General features: G+C 44.1%; 2 non-coding genes across 2 annotated transcripts; both read left to right on the top strand.

The window, feature by feature from the left end:
• Window positions 1-470: 470 nt before the first annotated feature.
• trnai-aau (transfer RNA isoleucine (anticodon AAU)) lies at window positions 471-544 on the top strand. Its single transcript has one exon. It is a non-coding gene; the product is annotated as a tRNA-Ile (tRNA).
• A 433-nt stretch (window positions 545-977) lies between these two features.
• Window positions 978-1,066, top strand: trnar-ucu (transfer RNA arginine (anticodon UCU)). Its single transcript is given in 2 exon segments — window positions 978-1,014; window positions 1,031-1,066. It is a non-coding gene; the product is annotated as a tRNA-Arg (tRNA).
• Window positions 1,067-8,136: the final 7,070 nt, after the last annotated feature.

Raw genomic sequence — 8,136 nt, 5'->3', positions numbered from 1 at the left:
CAATTTTAATGCAAATGTCATTTTTTATAGACTCCAGCGATTGTTTAAACATTTCAGCTGAAAGTGGTTCTCCCTCGTGGGTACCTCGTGAGTCACCCGAGCTAATGTTAGCCGTATTAGCTCGTGTCTCTTTGCCACCTCGTTTGTTGCCAGGAGCAGCCATTCTACACACGATATCCACAAATTTACTGTCCGAACGTATGTATAAGCCGAGTCAAAGCACACTAAAGTTTGAAATTAACTTCTAGGTCTGATTATTTCTTAAATGAAATGTCACCTGTGAGGAGCTCACTGTGAACGCGTCTACATCGTATTCGCGCGACAGCGCCCCCCTATAAAATTGTATTGCTTTGAGGCGTAATGAATAGTGCGACAAATAGAGTTAAACAACCTCTTTGCTTGCCATTTTTAGACTTACTGTCTTTTTTTGTCTCTGTGTGCATAAACGTCTTTCTTCAGTTTTTAGCATTGGTGCTGTGGCTTAGTTGGTCAAAGCGGCTGTCTAATAAACTGGAGATCCTGGGTTCAAATCCCAGCTGTGCCGAATGTACTGGTGCCAGGGTTGCTTTTTGTTAATAAATACGAGTGTTTACGCAGCGAGATGTTTAGCAGTCGGTTTCTTAACAAAACTCAAATCCTTAAGAACGATGCTCGTTCAAGAGGGCTTTGGACGATGGCTTTATATAGCATAGTGTGGTAATGCCTAACCAATTGGACTTTAATATTTCAAGTCCAGACATTCACACATACAGCGCTACCGTTGTTAGTTTTTTTCTTCTTTTTTCGAATTAAACAATTAGCCCCTGTCGAGGTCCTTCGGCGCTGTGACTTAGTTGGTCAAAGCGCCTGTCTAGTAAACAGGAGATCCCGCGTCGAATCCCAGCAGTGCCTTGTCCGCAGTTGGCTGTTCTTTCATGGGCCAGAGAGAACCAAAAAGTGTTTTCTGTGCAACAGTGCCAGAGGCAGCAAAGCATTCAGGCTCTGTGGCGCAATGGATAGCGCATTGGACTTCTAGGCTGTCAGCTGAGCCATTCAAAGGTTGTGGGTTCAAGTCCCACTAGAGTCAAAAGCTTTGCTCTTTTTCTTCACTGACTTAAGCCTGGTTAATACTTCTGCGTCAAGTAACCGGCGTAATCCACGGCGCATGCAACGCGCGTAGCTGTGCATTTATACTTCTGCGCGCTGTCTCTGTTGGTCTGCATTAACACTTCCAAAACGCTAGTTGGCAGTGAGGTGTAAATGTTCCTTTGTGTCAAGTTTTTTTTGCTAATTTTTGGCTTTTCCTGAACAATTCCGGGATGTACAAGTGGTTAATGAAAAAATAAAAAAATATAAAAAATACAGACTGTGAAATTTGTTTTTAACAGAAATATTCTGTAAACTGAATTTATGAATTTAAAATGTTAAAAACAGTAAATTACTGGCAACCACAGCTGCCGGTATTTTTCCGTAAAATCAAAAAAGGAAAAAGAAAAATAGCATAACGGTTTTTGTGTCACCATTGTGAAGGATAGTAGCGTCTGTGTTCAAGTCCAAGATGAACTGAAAGTGTTTGATGTTATGCTGCATTTTTTTTTTTTTGTTTAAAGGTAACTGTGTAGTTACTAATGCAGTCAAAATCTGTTTTCTAGTTGCAATCACACATGAACACATTATTGCATATAATGACTTTACATTTTTGTGCACTAAGCTATGATTATGTAAAGTAAACATTGTTTGAGTTCATGAAATATGGTTATTTTCGTACATTTATACAGTTCTATAAAACTTCCATATTTTTCACAGAATTTTTTCAGAAATTTAACAGATATTTTATATCTATATATTATTATTAATTATTATTAATAAGATTAATAATATATTATATATATATATATATATATATATATATATATATATATATATATATATATATATATATATATTTATATATATATTTATATATTAATAAGAGTTTGCTAATTAACACTCTCTTGATGTTGATAATGTTAACACTTTTATAGTGGTTTCCATATTAACTCTGAGGGAGTGTTAATTTGAACTTCAATCTAAAATTTGCAGTGTGGTGGCCAGGATTTTTCTGTTACAAATACTGAAGTTTTATAGAAATGCTTAAACTTACAGAAAATCACTATATTTCATCAACTGATACAGTGTTCAGTTCACTAAAACATAGCTCAGTGCTCAACAATGTAAAGTCATTAAATGCAATAATGTGTGTTAACAATTAGCAAACAGATTGAGACACTGCAAGCTGCAGAGCCACTTGGGCTCCAATGAGAGGGAGTTTGAGCTCCAACTCCTCTTCTTATAAGCTTTTTAAATGTGTACACCCCCCAAAAAAATCCTCACTAGTGTCTGTTAAGTCATTAATATGTACACTATAACCTTTCTAGGAGGCACAACAAAAGGACCACACAGAAGCTGCGTCCCAAATGGCACACTATACACTATGCACTCATGCACTATGTACTCATGCACTTACACACTCAACAGGATAGTACATGTATGTAGTGTTGTCCCAAATGGCACACTAATGTTTTTTTACTAAGCGGAAATTCAAACCGTTTCCCTGATGACGTTTGACTGTTGCCAAATCAGTGAAATAAACGATTGAATTATCAGGTAATACCTGCCGTGTGTATAACCGCATTCACCATCGGGAGGCGCTATAATCACTCTCGTAGGAGAATTTTGCTTTCACCATCCAAAATAAATAAAGTTATTCAACATGTGCGTGCGATCGCTCCGCCCCTTCCGCTACGTAAGCAAACCTGCGGTCGTTGAGTGCGTGAAGTGTCCATCATAACACACTTCATTTTAGCAGCTGAATGAGTGCATCATCCGGGTAATTAAAGTGCACTTATTATTTTGAGAGTTTTCAATGTGAACACACTACTTACACTATTTATACTACAAAATGGCGTAAAATAGTGCATAAGTATGCGATTTGGGACGCAGCTACAATGTCTATTGAACCCACGGCTTTAATGCTCCCCCCTTCAACAAAACCTACACAAGATTCCTACCTCAGTAGTTAACCTGATACTACATCGCCCTTTCAAAGCAAAGGATAAACTATGTGCAGATGCAGAAACAGAAATAACCTTTAGAGTGTTTCTAAACTTTAACAGGAGGCTCTTCCGATTAATTTTACTTAAGTTATAACTCGTAACATAACTAAATGACAATCAACATCAGTAATACCTGTAATCGCATTTATGGCTCTTATTTTTTTCCAATTTGGCTAAGAGTACCATGAACATGAGCTTTAGTTAACACTGTCAACAACATAAATTAGAGGCGACAAACTCGAATTCCATTCCTAGGAGCGAACAAAGTCTTTTAAAGAAAGAAGGAGGATTCCTTATTCAGGCTGGGAAACTTCTTTCACACACAGGAGACTGCTGACTGGCTGCACTCTGTGCTCCGGGTGTGACAGGAGTGTGTGTGTCATCAAGAACTATGCTCTCAAGTGCTGGCTCAGTTAAGTTAGCAGGTTCTCCTGGAGCCACAGGGGTCGGTGAAAGATGGTATCTGCTCCTTCGTATAGTGCCCCCAGGTGTCTCAATGATGTATGACCTCCAGGCACGTGCACACATAGGGCTCAACCTGTGCAGTGCACATGCCCTTAGTAGTCTTGGATAGAAAGTGCCCTTCCAAAATGATCAAAAGTGCCCCCGCGACGCAGTAGGCGCGCGACAACACCGGTCTTGAGTACGCGCGCGACAACACCGCTCTTGAGTACGCGCGCGATAACACAGCTGATCAGAGTGCGCGCGACAACACCGCTCTTCAGTACGCGCGCAACACCCCCCCCCCCCCCTTCAAAAAATTTATCCTGCACATGCCCTTCGGACGGTCTCTACACGGGCCTGATGACCTCGGTGTGCTGGCAGTAGACACCACCGTGCCTCTTTCCACTGTATCTTTGACCCACACATGATCACCAGGCTGAAGGTGCAGCATGTTTTGTGCTCTATGTCTATGGTTATAATACTGTCGCAGTTTTTGTCTGTATCTCCTCTCTGTCCTTTCCAGGTTATCCAGGTCTACACACCCTGGGATGAGCTTGGACGAAATGACAGGAACTGGCGTTCTTATTTTCCTCCCTATCAGAAGTTCAGTGGGACTGTACCTATTCGCCAGGGGAGCGGCACGATATGCTATCAGAGCGAGATAAGGGTCGCCGGATTTCTTGAGGAGACATTTGATTGTCCTCACAGCACGCTCCGCCTCCAATGGGGGCTGGATGTCACATGACTAAAACCCCAATCCCTTGTGAACTGTCTGAAGATCTCAGATGCAAACTGTGGGCCATTGTCTGAGAGGACCACTTCATGTTTGACATGACGAGCGAAGATAGACTTGATGTGATTAATCACAGCTTCAGATGTAGTAGACGTCAGTTTGGCTACTTCAAAATATCTGGAGAAATAGTCCACGATGACTAGGTATTGTTTGTTGTCTATCTGGAATAAATCCGCTCCTACAGTAGACCATGGTCTTGGCGGAAATTCAGTAGACATCATCTTTTCTTTGAAATTGACTCTTTTATGGCTGCACACATCACATTTCTCTATCATGTTGGTCAGCTCTCTGCTGAGCCCTGGCCACCATACTGAATGCTCAGCCCGCTTTCAGCATTTTTTTATTCCCAGATGGCCCTCATGCAACTTGGACAGGATGTCAGCCCTGAGTGACACTGGGATGACTATTCTGCTGCCGTACAATAGTAGACCATCTTGGATTGTGAGCTCACCTTTGAATGGGAGAAATGGCTAGAATAGAAATAGAATAGAAAAATTATCTGGCCATCCTTCGACACAGAATTTCTTCAAGTGATGGAGTGTAGAGTCATTGTCCTGGTGTCTCTGAATTTCTCTTAGCCTCTTTTCTGTAGCTGGGAGGCTCGCTACCACAGAGTCAACATAGAGGTTGATTTCCTCCTCCTGCAATCCTTCTGCAGTATGACTGACAGGAGCTCGGGACAGCACATCTGCAGTTGCGATGTCCTTGCCAGCCACATGCGATATGGTGTAGGCAAACCGCATTAGTTGCATGCGCAGGCGCTGTATGTGTGGGGGAAGTTCATCTAATCTTTTTGAGCCTAGTAGAAATCAGGGGCTTGTGGTTCGTTTCAATGTAGAAACTCTTCCCAACAAGGAACTCTGCGAACCTCTCACAGGCCCATGTTGATGCTAGTGTCTCCTTCTCAATCTGGGCGTATCGCTGGTCAGTGCTGCTGAGGGCTCTCCAGGTATACACCACAGGTTTCCACTCTGTGTCTGTTTGCCGCTGGAGAGGAACGGGAAGAGTCAGCGGAGACGAGTGTTTTAGCATAAGGATCATACAACGCAAGCCCTGGGGGTGTCGTCAGTTTATCTTTGATATTATCGAAGTCCTGCTGTTCTTGAGGCCCCCAGGCCCACATACTGGACTTCCTCAGCAGGTCTCTGAGCAGTCGTGTTCTCACAGCTAAGTGAGGCAGGAATTTCCCCAGGTGGTTTGTCATTCCCTGGAAGCGCCTTACCTCGCTAACATTACTTGGCGCTGGCATGGGTTTTACAGCGCTCACTTTGTCAGGATCAGTGCTGACACCTGATGCCTCTGTAACCTGCCCCAGGAACTTTATCCTGCTCTTAGAAAACTCACACTTATCATTGAGTGCAGTGCCACCGCAGCGAGCCCACCTAGCAGTGGTGTACACAGCCCCTCCACAACGTAAATTTCCCCCTTAGTACTTTTACTGTTTTTTTCAGGGAGTTGCGGTGAACTTGCCCTTCACATTCAGACGAGACCCTCCTGGTCCCAGTAGAACCCTTGTTGACCTCTCCAGCCTACTGAATTGGCCCTGGTTATACAGCATTTCTGATATAGCGGTGACGTCTGCGCCAGTGTCAATTTTAAAGCGTGCATTTAGATTCTCCACATGCATGTCTGTCATCCATGGGCTGTCATTAGCATCTGCTGACAGTGAACCCAAAAATGCAACTTTCTCAGCAGTGTCCTCAATCACTGTAGCTACATGCATTTCACACATTCTTTTGGTTTTACACACCCTGGCGTAATGTCCTTTTTTCCTGCAGTTATTGCATATTACATCTTTGGCTGGACATTGTTGTTGGCTATGCCATCTTGAGTCAACACATCTGCTGCATTGTGCCTGTCTTTCCTTCTGTTGTTTTTGTTCTGTGTGTTTGTATTGTGGCTTGAGTTGTTTAGCGCGTGCCCTGTTTCGCTGTCTTGTGTGCACGCTGTCAAGCTGAGCATTAGAGATATCAGCTTTAAAGTTAATTTTTAGCATTTCTTGTTGCTTCTTCACCTGCTCGCTTTGTCTAGCTCTGGTAATTGCTTTCTCTATAGTCAGTTCAGGATCGAGTTTTAGCTGTTCTGACAAGCGTTTATCTCTCAAACCCACCACAAGTCTGTCTCTCACTATTTCGTCATGCAAAGCCCCGTATCCGGTGTGTTCCGCTAGGCAGTGCAGCACTGTGTGAAAGCTGTTGGGCGACTCGCCCGTTTCTTGCTGCCTCAGGTTAAACTTTGCCCTCTCAAAGATCACATTTCTGCGTGTTACAAAGTGAGCATCCAACTTTGTCTTAACTGTGTCGTACTCAATCGCTTCCACTGGGCTGAGGTGCAGGGAAAACAATATATCCACAGCCTCCTCCCCCATTGTTTGAATTAGTGCATTTACTTGATTTTTATCCGCTTGCGTCTCCAATCCAGATGTGATGCGGAATCTGTTAAAGCGTATAATACATTTAGTCAAGTCTTCTGCTTTAAATATAAACTTCTCTGGTGGAGAAACTTGAAACTGATTCATTTTGCAGTCCGTGAGCTCGCTAGCATTAGCCCCGAGCTTTCAGTAAACGGCAGAGAGAAACAAATAGCCTGCGTACTGTGTTGTCTCTTATTTGTTCGACATCCGTTAATATTACGTTTTTGCTTCTGACACAATGTTAAGTGGTTAATATGTACACTATAACCTTTCTAGGAGGCACATCAGAAGGACCACACAGTATGTCTATTAAACCCACGGCTTTAATGCTCCCCCTTCAACAAACACCTACACAAGGTTCCTACCTCAGTAGTTAACCTGATACTACAGTGTTTGGGTGGACTCCAGGCTATCTGATGAAGGCAGTAAGGTTAGACAAATTAGACCACCAATGGTTTAACTATGGTTTAACAAGAGCCGATGGAGCCCTAAAGCAAAGGGAGGGGGCGGGAATAATCATATTCTGCTCCGGGTCACCAGCAGCTCTTGGTTCACCCAGCTAAACCAGCCACGTCAGTCTGCCCTCCCTTCAGACTGACGTGGCTGGTTTAACCAAAAGCTGTTGGTGGCCTAAAGCAAAGGGGAAATAAGAACACCAATTTCTGCTCCAGGTCACCAGCAGCTCTTTTGGTAACCCAGTTAAACCAGCCACGTCAGCCCGCTCCTCTTATTCCATTTGGGGGGGGAAGGGGGGGCTGGCTGACGTGGCTGATTTAACCAAGAGCTGCTGGTGCCTTGGAGCAGAAACGGAGAAACAAAAAGGTGGAAATGCTGACCGGCGGATAGATCACTTACTTAGGAGGGCAGGGATGTTCCTTCCAGCGGTCTGGGGACAGCGTACCAGGCTGGCCTTAGAGATTAGTCTGCTTTCCTTCGCCTGCTTGGTTCTGACCTTGTACACGATGAAATGCCAGCATTTGCCGCAAATGAGAGCTCTGACCTCCCTGCGAATCAGTACCAGGGCCATGCTGGAGAGGCGGCAGGAGGCCGGCGGGGTTTCTGAGAGGTAGTCTAGAAACTGGGCTTGGTTTTTTAGATAGTGCTGTCTCATTGGCTCGGTCATCCGCGTGCGGCCCAGCAGGGCAGGCCAAGCTCGGATTCGGGCTGGCTGATTGAGAAAAAGGAAGTACTCTGGCTCCGCGGTGCCTTTTGCCATGTATCCCAAAAAAGTCTTGATCCTGCCCAGCTTGGAAGTGACGTTGTTCCGTAGGCGGGCGGTAGGCTCGCTGCCCAGTTGGAAGCCTTCAAATTCCCCCAAAAGCAGGTCTGCAGAAAGGGGACAACCAAGAGTCAGCAGAAATGACGACATAACCCCACCAGCCCAACAGCAAAGTGCTATAAAAATACTTAAC

Source organism: Danio rerio, chromosome 4 (assembly GCF_049306965.1).
Source record: "Danio rerio strain Tuebingen ecotype United States chromosome 4, GRCz12tu, whole genome shotgun sequence".
Taxonomy (NCBI): Eukaryota; Metazoa; Chordata; class Actinopteri; order Cypriniformes; family Danionidae; genus Danio; species Danio rerio.
Note: the sequence above shows the minus strand (reverse complement) of the source record. Positions and strands in the feature narration are given on the sequence as shown.